This window comes from Numida meleagris, unplaced genomic scaffold, assembly GCF_002078875.1.
Source record: "Numida meleagris isolate 19003 breed g44 Domestic line unplaced genomic scaffold, NumMel1.0 unplaced_Scaffold295, whole genome shotgun sequence".
In the NCBI taxonomy this organism is placed as follows: Eukaryota; Metazoa; Chordata; class Aves; order Galliformes; family Numididae; genus Numida; species Numida meleagris.
Genome location: NW_018364541.1, coordinates 93,120 through 101,481, shown reverse-complemented (window position 1 = coordinate 101,481; position 8,362 = coordinate 93,120).

Below are 8,362 nucleotides of genomic sequence, written 5' to 3'. Positions count from 1 at the left end.
TAGTCAACCAGACCTTTGCCTTGCAAAGTTTACTTGAAAACCTGTTGTTAACAGAGAGGCAGAAAACTGCTGCCTCAGGAAAACACAAGAGTTGATCAGTTCCAAGAGCATCATCGAGTCTCCATCCCTGCAGGATGATCCCAAGGTTTAGCTGTGGGACATCCAACGCACTCCACGATGCTTTTTTTCCTTACAGCCAGCTTACCAGGCCCTCCTGGTGTTTGCTAAGAGCTACAGCTGCAGGTCACGTTGCTTAGGGAACTGTCATGGAAGGGATTACCCAGTACGTTCCTCCCTGGATGTTCGTCTTCTCTCAAGAGGTGGACATTTCAATAAGTCTCCTCCAGCAAATATCTCACAAGGCCCCATAACCTTTGGAGGCCCCACCCTGTGTAGCTGCAACACCCAGGAGGCCACACGGGTTGGAGAGCCCATCACAGAATCACTGAATCACAGAATTTTGGGGGTCTGAAGGGACCTCAAGAGGTCACGGAGTCCAACCCCCCTGCTGAAGCAAATACCCTACAAGAGGAGACACAGGCAGGCAACCAGATGGGCCTTGAATATCTCCTTAGAAGGAGACTCCACAGCCTCTCTGGGCAGCCTGCTCTATGCTTCATCACCCTTACTTCTTCCTCACATTTGTATGGAACTTCCTATGTTCAGGTTTTAGGCCATTACCCCTTGTCCTACTGCTTCTAAGATTCTAAATGTGTCCTTACCTGGGCAGAGTAGAGGGAGAGGATCAACTCTCTTAACCTGCTGGCCACATTAGTTTTAACACACCCTAACACTAACCCTAAGCTCTAACCTAATCATAAGCCTAACTCTAAACCTAACCCAAACCCAAACAAGGACAGTAACCCTAACCATAACCCAAACCCTAACCTGAGCAATAACCATAACACCAAACTTCTCCTAAAAAAACTCCCGAGTACTAACCACCATACAAAACCTAACTCAAATCCTAACACCTATCGTAACCCTATCCCTAACCTCAACCCTAACCCTTACCTTAACCCTTAACGTTAAACCTACCCCTAACCCTAAATCTAACCTTACCCTAACTCTAACCCTAACCACCACCCTACCCTAACCCTAACCATGACCCTAACACTAAACCTGACCCTAACTTTGACCCTAAACCTAACCCTAAACCTAACACAAACCCTAACTCTAACCGTACCCTTAACGATAACCTTACCCTAAACATAACCCTAACCCTAACACTAACCCTAACCCTTATCCTAATGCTAAACCTTACCCTAACCCTAACCCTAACCTCAATCCTAAATACTATCCTAACCCTAAACCTAACTCTTAATCCAAACCAGAACCCTAAACCCATACCCTAACACTAACCCAAACCCAAACCCTAACCATAACCCTAACACATGCAAACTTAACCCTAACCCTAATCCTAACCCTAACCCTAACCCCAAACATAACCCTAGCCCTTAACCTAACCCTAACCCTAACCCCTACTTGCTTGATAAATTACCCTTACAATAACCCTTATCCAAACGCTAACCCTAACCCCAAGTAAATCCCTAACTCTACACTAAGCCTAAGCCTAAGCCTAAACCTAACCCTAACCCTTACCCTAACCCTAACCCTCACCCTCACCCTTACCCTTACCCTTACCCTTACCCTTACCCTTACCCTAACCCAAACCCAAACCCAAAACCTAACCCTAAACCTAAACCTGACCCTAACTCTAACCCAAAACCTATCCCTAATCCTAACCCTAACCATTCCTTGGCTGGCCCTGCTCCCCATGCTTGCTGCCTCCAGGGCTTTGTCTGCAATCCAGGCACTCTTTTGTGTCCAGCCCCAGAGCCGTGTATCTGTTGCTCAGGGGGACTGCGTGGCTACGGGGAAGAACTCCTGCTCCGAGCTGAGACGAGAGTCAATTCCCCTTCATATTGGGTGCCATCGTGCCCTTTAACCTCCAGGTGGGAAGCTGGTTTAGCTTCCTCCCCAGGCACGGACGTAGGGGGGACTGCAGGACGGCATGTGCAAGTTCAGACCTCCTCCCATCCACTTCCCTCTCCGATTCCCAGGTGCATCTGCTGGATGAAACACTGGCTGGATGGCAGGGCGCTAAGAGTTGTGGTCAGTGGAGTTGAATCCAGCAGGCGGCCAGTCACGAGCGCTGTCCCCCAGGGCTCAACGCTGGGGCCGCTTGTGTTCAGCATCTTGATCCATGATCTCGACGAGGGGATTGAGTGCACCCTCAGTAAGTTTGCAGATGACACCAAGCTGGGAGGGAGTGTTGATCTGCTGGTGGGTAGAAAGGCTCTACAGAGGGATCTGGACAGTCTGCATCGATGGGCCAAGGTAAACCGTATGAGTTTCAACAGGGCCAAGTGTCGGGTCCTGCACTTTGGTCACAACAACCCCAAGCAATCCTACAGGCTTGGGGAGGAGTGGCTGGAAAGCTGCCTGATGGAAAGGGACCGTGGTGTGCTGATGGACTGTCAGCTGAATATGAGCCAGCAGTGTGCCCAGGTGGCCAAGAAGGCCAATGGCATCCTGGCTAGGATCAGGAATGGGGTGGTGAGCTGGACTGGGGAAGTCATCCTGCCCCTGCACTCAGCATTGGTGAGGCCTCACCTCAAGTACTGTGTTCAGATTTGGGTGCCTCAGTACAGCAAGGACATGGAGCTGCTGGAGCAGGTCCAGAGAAGGGCAGCAAGGCTGGGGAAGGGCTTGGAGAATATGCCCTACAAGGAGCGGCTAAAGGAAGTGGGGCTGTTTAGTCTTGGGAAGAGGAGGCTGAGGTTAGACCTGATTGCTCTCTTCAAGTACCTGAAAGGTGATTGCAGTGAGGGCGGGACTGGTCTCTTCTCACTGGTGACAGGACAAGGGGAAATGGCCTCAAGTTGCACCAGGTGAGGTTTAGGTTGGATATCAGGACAAACTTCTTTACAGCAAGGGTTGTTAAGCACTGGAACAGGCTCCCCAGGGAGGTGGTGGAGTCACCATCCCTGAATGGGTTTAAGAATCATTTGGATGTGGTGCTCGGGGACATGATTTAGTGGTGGGTTGTTAGAGTTAGGGCAGGATGGTTGGGTTGCGGTTGGGCTTGATGATCTCGAAGGTCTTTTCCAACCGGAGCCATTCTATGGTTCCCGGGTGCATCTCAGCCGGGTGATTTCTTCCTGCAGCCCGGCCATCTGCTCAAGAAGTTGGTCCTCCTCCCCCCTCGGGCCATAGAGGATCTTCCAGCCTCCACGCCGGGACTGCAGCTGCCTCAGTGTAGGGTTAGGGTTAGGGTAGGGTTAGGGTTATGTTTAGGATTAGGGATAGGATTAGGGTTATGGTTAGGGCTAGGGTAAGGGTTAGGGTTAGGGTTATGGTTAAGGTAGGGTTACAGTTATACATATAATTCGCATAAATTATTAAATATATATATAATTTTATCATTATATTTCTATTGATATTGATATATATTGATATATATTGTAATATAGACTTATATTATTATTTTATTATATTATATTATAATATATATTTATATATATATTATATATATATATTATTATAATATATAATATTATATAATAAAAGTCTATATTACAATATATATCAATATATATCAATATCAATAGAAATTATATTAATATATTTTTATATATATATATATATTATATTTATATATATAATATATATATATATTTATATATATATATTGATATATATTGTAATATAGACTTATATTATTATATAATATTATATATATTATAATAATAATATATTATTATAATATATATTTATATATATATTATATATATATTATTATAATATATAATATTATATAATAAAAGTCTATATTACAATATGTATCAATATAATTAATATAATATTATATTATTTCTGTTATATATTTCTATTATTGTTATTTATATCGTATGTCTATAATTATATTTATAGTCTATAATTTATATTTATAGTCTATAATTATATTTATATATTCTATTTATATATTCTGTTTATGTATTATATTTATTCTGTAATTATTATTATATTTTATAGAAATATTACGCTGCAGATAATCCACCCCGTGACTGCAGCTGCCTCAGACTGTCAATGCTTGGAAGCAATGGGCGACGTGCACTCGTGCCGTTGTGATCATCATAATATTTCTAAATAAAATATTATATATATAATTTTATATTTATATTTATATCTATAATCATATGTTGTATTATATACTTTTATTATTTATATTATTATTGTATTATAATTAATATTAATTAATTATAATATTTATATATTAATATATTTATTAATATATAATTATTATTATATATTATTATTATTATAATATTAATAAATAATTAATATTTATATATTAATATATTAATTAATTACGATATATATAATAATATAATAATGTAAAATATATAATATATATAATATATAATATACATATATATATTTATATATAATATCTATGTAATATGTATATATACTATGATATAGTAATTATAGTATATATAATACTATAATTATAGCTATATATATTGCAGTTATATATTATATTATTTTACATTTATTATTATATTTTAATTTAAAAATATTGCATTTTAAATATATTATTATTTGCTAATTTAATATACTATTATATTTTATGTAAATATTGATATATTTCATAATTTCATAAATTATAAATATATAACCGTATAAATATAATATAAATATATAAATATATAAACATATAAATATTCTATATTTTAACTGTATATTATAAATATATATAAAAATATAAATATAAAACAATAATATAAAAAATAGGAAAAGGGAAAGAAATAATAAGAAATAATTACATCATAAAATGAAAAGTAAACGAAAAATAAAAATCTATGGTAAATAATGAGTAAATAATTAAATAAAAATAAAAGGAAAGAAAAGAAATAAAAATGAAATTCGATACTGAAAGTAATAAACGGCAAAAAAATGGGAATGAAAATAAATAAAAAATAAACATAAAAATTCAAAATTAAAAATAGAATTGAATAAAAAGCCAAAATGAAAATGGATCGCAGATAGCAACAATGAAAAAAAAAAGGAAATAAAACTAAGAATAAAAGAAAACAAAAGACAAGAACTCATCTGTATTATTATATTTTATATTATATATTATTATATTTTGTAGAAACGATACAATTAAAAATTAAATTAGAAATATTATGTACTTAATATATTATTATTTAACAATTTAATATACTATTATACTTTATGTAAATATTTCTACATTTTATATAAATAATAAATGTATAATATATAAATGTAATATAAATATAAAAATATAAATATGTAAATATATGCATATTTAAATGTACAGTTACTATATAATTATAAATACATATTAGAAATATATATATGTATATAAATATATATATATATTAATATATAAGTATATAAGTATATATATATATATATTTCCCCGAGTCTGTTGAGCTCCTTGGTGTTACATCTCCCAGAGTCTGCTGAGGGTTAGGGTTAGGGTTAGTGTTAGGGTTACCCCATTTAGGGTTAGGGTTAGGGTTAAGGTTAGGGCTAGGGTTAGGGTTAGGGTAAGGGTAGTGTTAGGGTTACAGATACGGTTATGGTAGGGTTAGGGTTGGGGTTGGGGTTACGGTTGCGGTTACGGTTATGGTTATGGTTATGGCTCCGGTAGGGTTAGGGTAGGGCTGGTGCATATTTCATAATGACACAGTTTTGTTCTTTGTCCAGGCAGATGCCTTGGGCCTCAAGAATATCACTGAGTGCCTATAGAGCCCTAAATACAATGTGCAATTGTACGTGAGATCAAAGAGAAATTTTCCCAAATTTTCCGAACAGGAGTTAGAATATGTCAAGTATTTTAGAGGGGATAGGAATCTAATTAATGGTTTAGAAGGGAAGAGAGCAAGCTGACAGATGGATGCATACCCAGCTGGACACATTGTTGTGCCCGGTAGTGTTTTATGGCATTTGGTCCTAAGGAAACATAGTATAACATCCTGGGGGGGACAGACACTACCAAGTATTTGCACGATCTGAGTAGCAGGAGCAGGGGACAAGAGGGACCTACTAGGAAAGGGAAATTTTCCTGGGCAACAATGGCAGGTCGACTTCACGACACTCCCAAGAAAAGGGGGGTACAGGTACCTATTGGTCTTATCAGCTACGTTTTCAGGATACCTGAGGTGTATCCATGCCGAACTAATAAGGCAAGGGAAGTAACTAAAGCGTTATTGCGTGAAATCATTCTGAGGTTTGGGGTGTCGGCAGCGTTGTCCTCAGACAGAGGACCTCACTTTGTTGCTAGAGTGGTACAGCGAGTGCCCTATTGGGAATTGATTGGCAATTACATCAAGGGGCCAAGTGGAGAAAACAAATCATTTGATCAAATGACAGGTTGTTAAATTGGGGCAGGGAGCTGGAATTACCTGGCCCCAAGCTTCACCATTCGCCCTCTTGAGGATTAGAACACCTCGGGTAAAAGAAGGGCTGAGCCCATTTGAGATCCTGGAAGAGGACGGCTCAGCCTCAGTGGATCGTCAAAGAGAAAGGGCCTCTTAAGCTGAAACTTCAGAAGCAAAATCTACAACTTGTCTTTTGTAAGTAGTATGTGTGTAGGATTTGCTTTAGCCTGGCTCGATAATTCATATTGCTCAGAACACGGCACAGAGGCTAAACCTCTCTGACTGCCGGATACGTACGGCTCTATTCAGGAATGGAGGAATGGAATTCCCCAGGGATGGGATTCCAAGTACTCATTGGACATTGGGTCGCAGTAGGTGCGCTCATGTAAATTCGACACAAGAATGAGGGGACAGAGCTGTGGGACAAATTCACCAGTTGGTTACCAAATTTGGCATGGCTAAAGCAACTCTTTGTGGCTTGTATTATTATAATCATCCCGCTCTTTTTTATGTGCTTTGCAATGAGGTGTGTATTATGGCTACGTAAAACCTCTGGGAATAACTATGAAGAATGGAAAAGGCACGAGTTAAGGCAGAAAGTGGAGTGTGTGTTATTTCAACTCTTCCCTTTCCCTCCTATGGGGTTTTGGGATCCCCTATGGGGTTTTGGGGACTCGTACGGGGTTTCGGGGACTCCTATGGGGTCTTGGGTTCCCCTATGGGGTTTTGGGTTCTCCTATGGGGCTGGGGGATCCCTATGGTGTTTTGGGGACTCCTGTGGGGTTTTGGGTTCCCCTACGGGGTTTTGGGGTCTCCTATGGTGTTTTGGGGTCCCCTATGGGTCTGGGGGATCCCTATGGAGTTTTGGGGACTCCTATGGGGTTTTGGGGACTCCTATGGGTTTTTGGGGTCCCCTATGGGGTCTTGGGGTCTCCTATGGGGTTTTGGGGTTCCTCTGGGGCTGAGGGATACCTATGAGGTTTTGGGGTCCCCTGTGGGGCTGGGGTCCCCTATGGGGTTTTGGGGTCCCCTACAGGGTTTTGGGGACTCGTATGGGGTCTTGGGGTCCGCTAGGGGGTTTTGGGGTCCCCTCTGGGGCTGAGAGATCCCTATGGGGTTTTGGGGTCCCCTATGGGGCTGGGGACTCCTATGGGGTTTTGGGGTCCCCTATGGGGTTTCAGGGTCCCCTATGGGGCTGGGGTCCCCTATGGGGTTTTGGGGCCCCCTATTGGGCTTTGGGGTCCCCTATGGGGTTTTGGCGACTCCTTTGGGGTTTTGGGGACTCCTATGGGGCTGGGGGGCCCCTATGAGGTTTTTGGGCCCCCTATGGGGCAGGGGGGCCCCTATGGGGTCTTGGGGTCCCTTATGGGGCTGGGGTCCTCTATGGTGTCTTGGGGTCCCCGATTGGGATGGGGTCCCCTATGGGGTTTTGGGATCCCCTATGGGGTTCTGGGGTACCCTGTGGGGTTTTGGCAACTCCTATGGGGTTTTGGGGTCCCCTATGGGGCTGGGGTCCCCTATGAGGTTTTTGTGCCCCCTATGGAGCTGGTGTCCCCTATGGGGTTTTGGGGTCCTCTATGGAGCTGAGGGGCCCCTATGTGGTTTTGGCAACTCCTATGGGGTTTTGGGGTCCCCTATGGGGCTCGGGGTCCCCTATGGGTTTTTTGGCGGTCCCTATATGGGCCTCAGCGCTCTCCCTATAGGCGCTGCTTTCCGGCGCCTCATTAGCATAACCCCGCCCCCCCCGCGCTCCGCCCTCCTCATTTGCATCCCGCCCTCCGAAAACCCTCCCCATCACGTGACGCACTGCCCCAATCCGCGCGCCCCCGCTCGTCATTGGCTCCGCGCCGCGTCACGTGGCTCCGCGCTTCCGCTTCCGGCTGCAGCTGCGGCGCGAGCGGGAGGGAGATGGGGCGGCAGGTACGGGGGGGGGCGGTCTTGGGCGG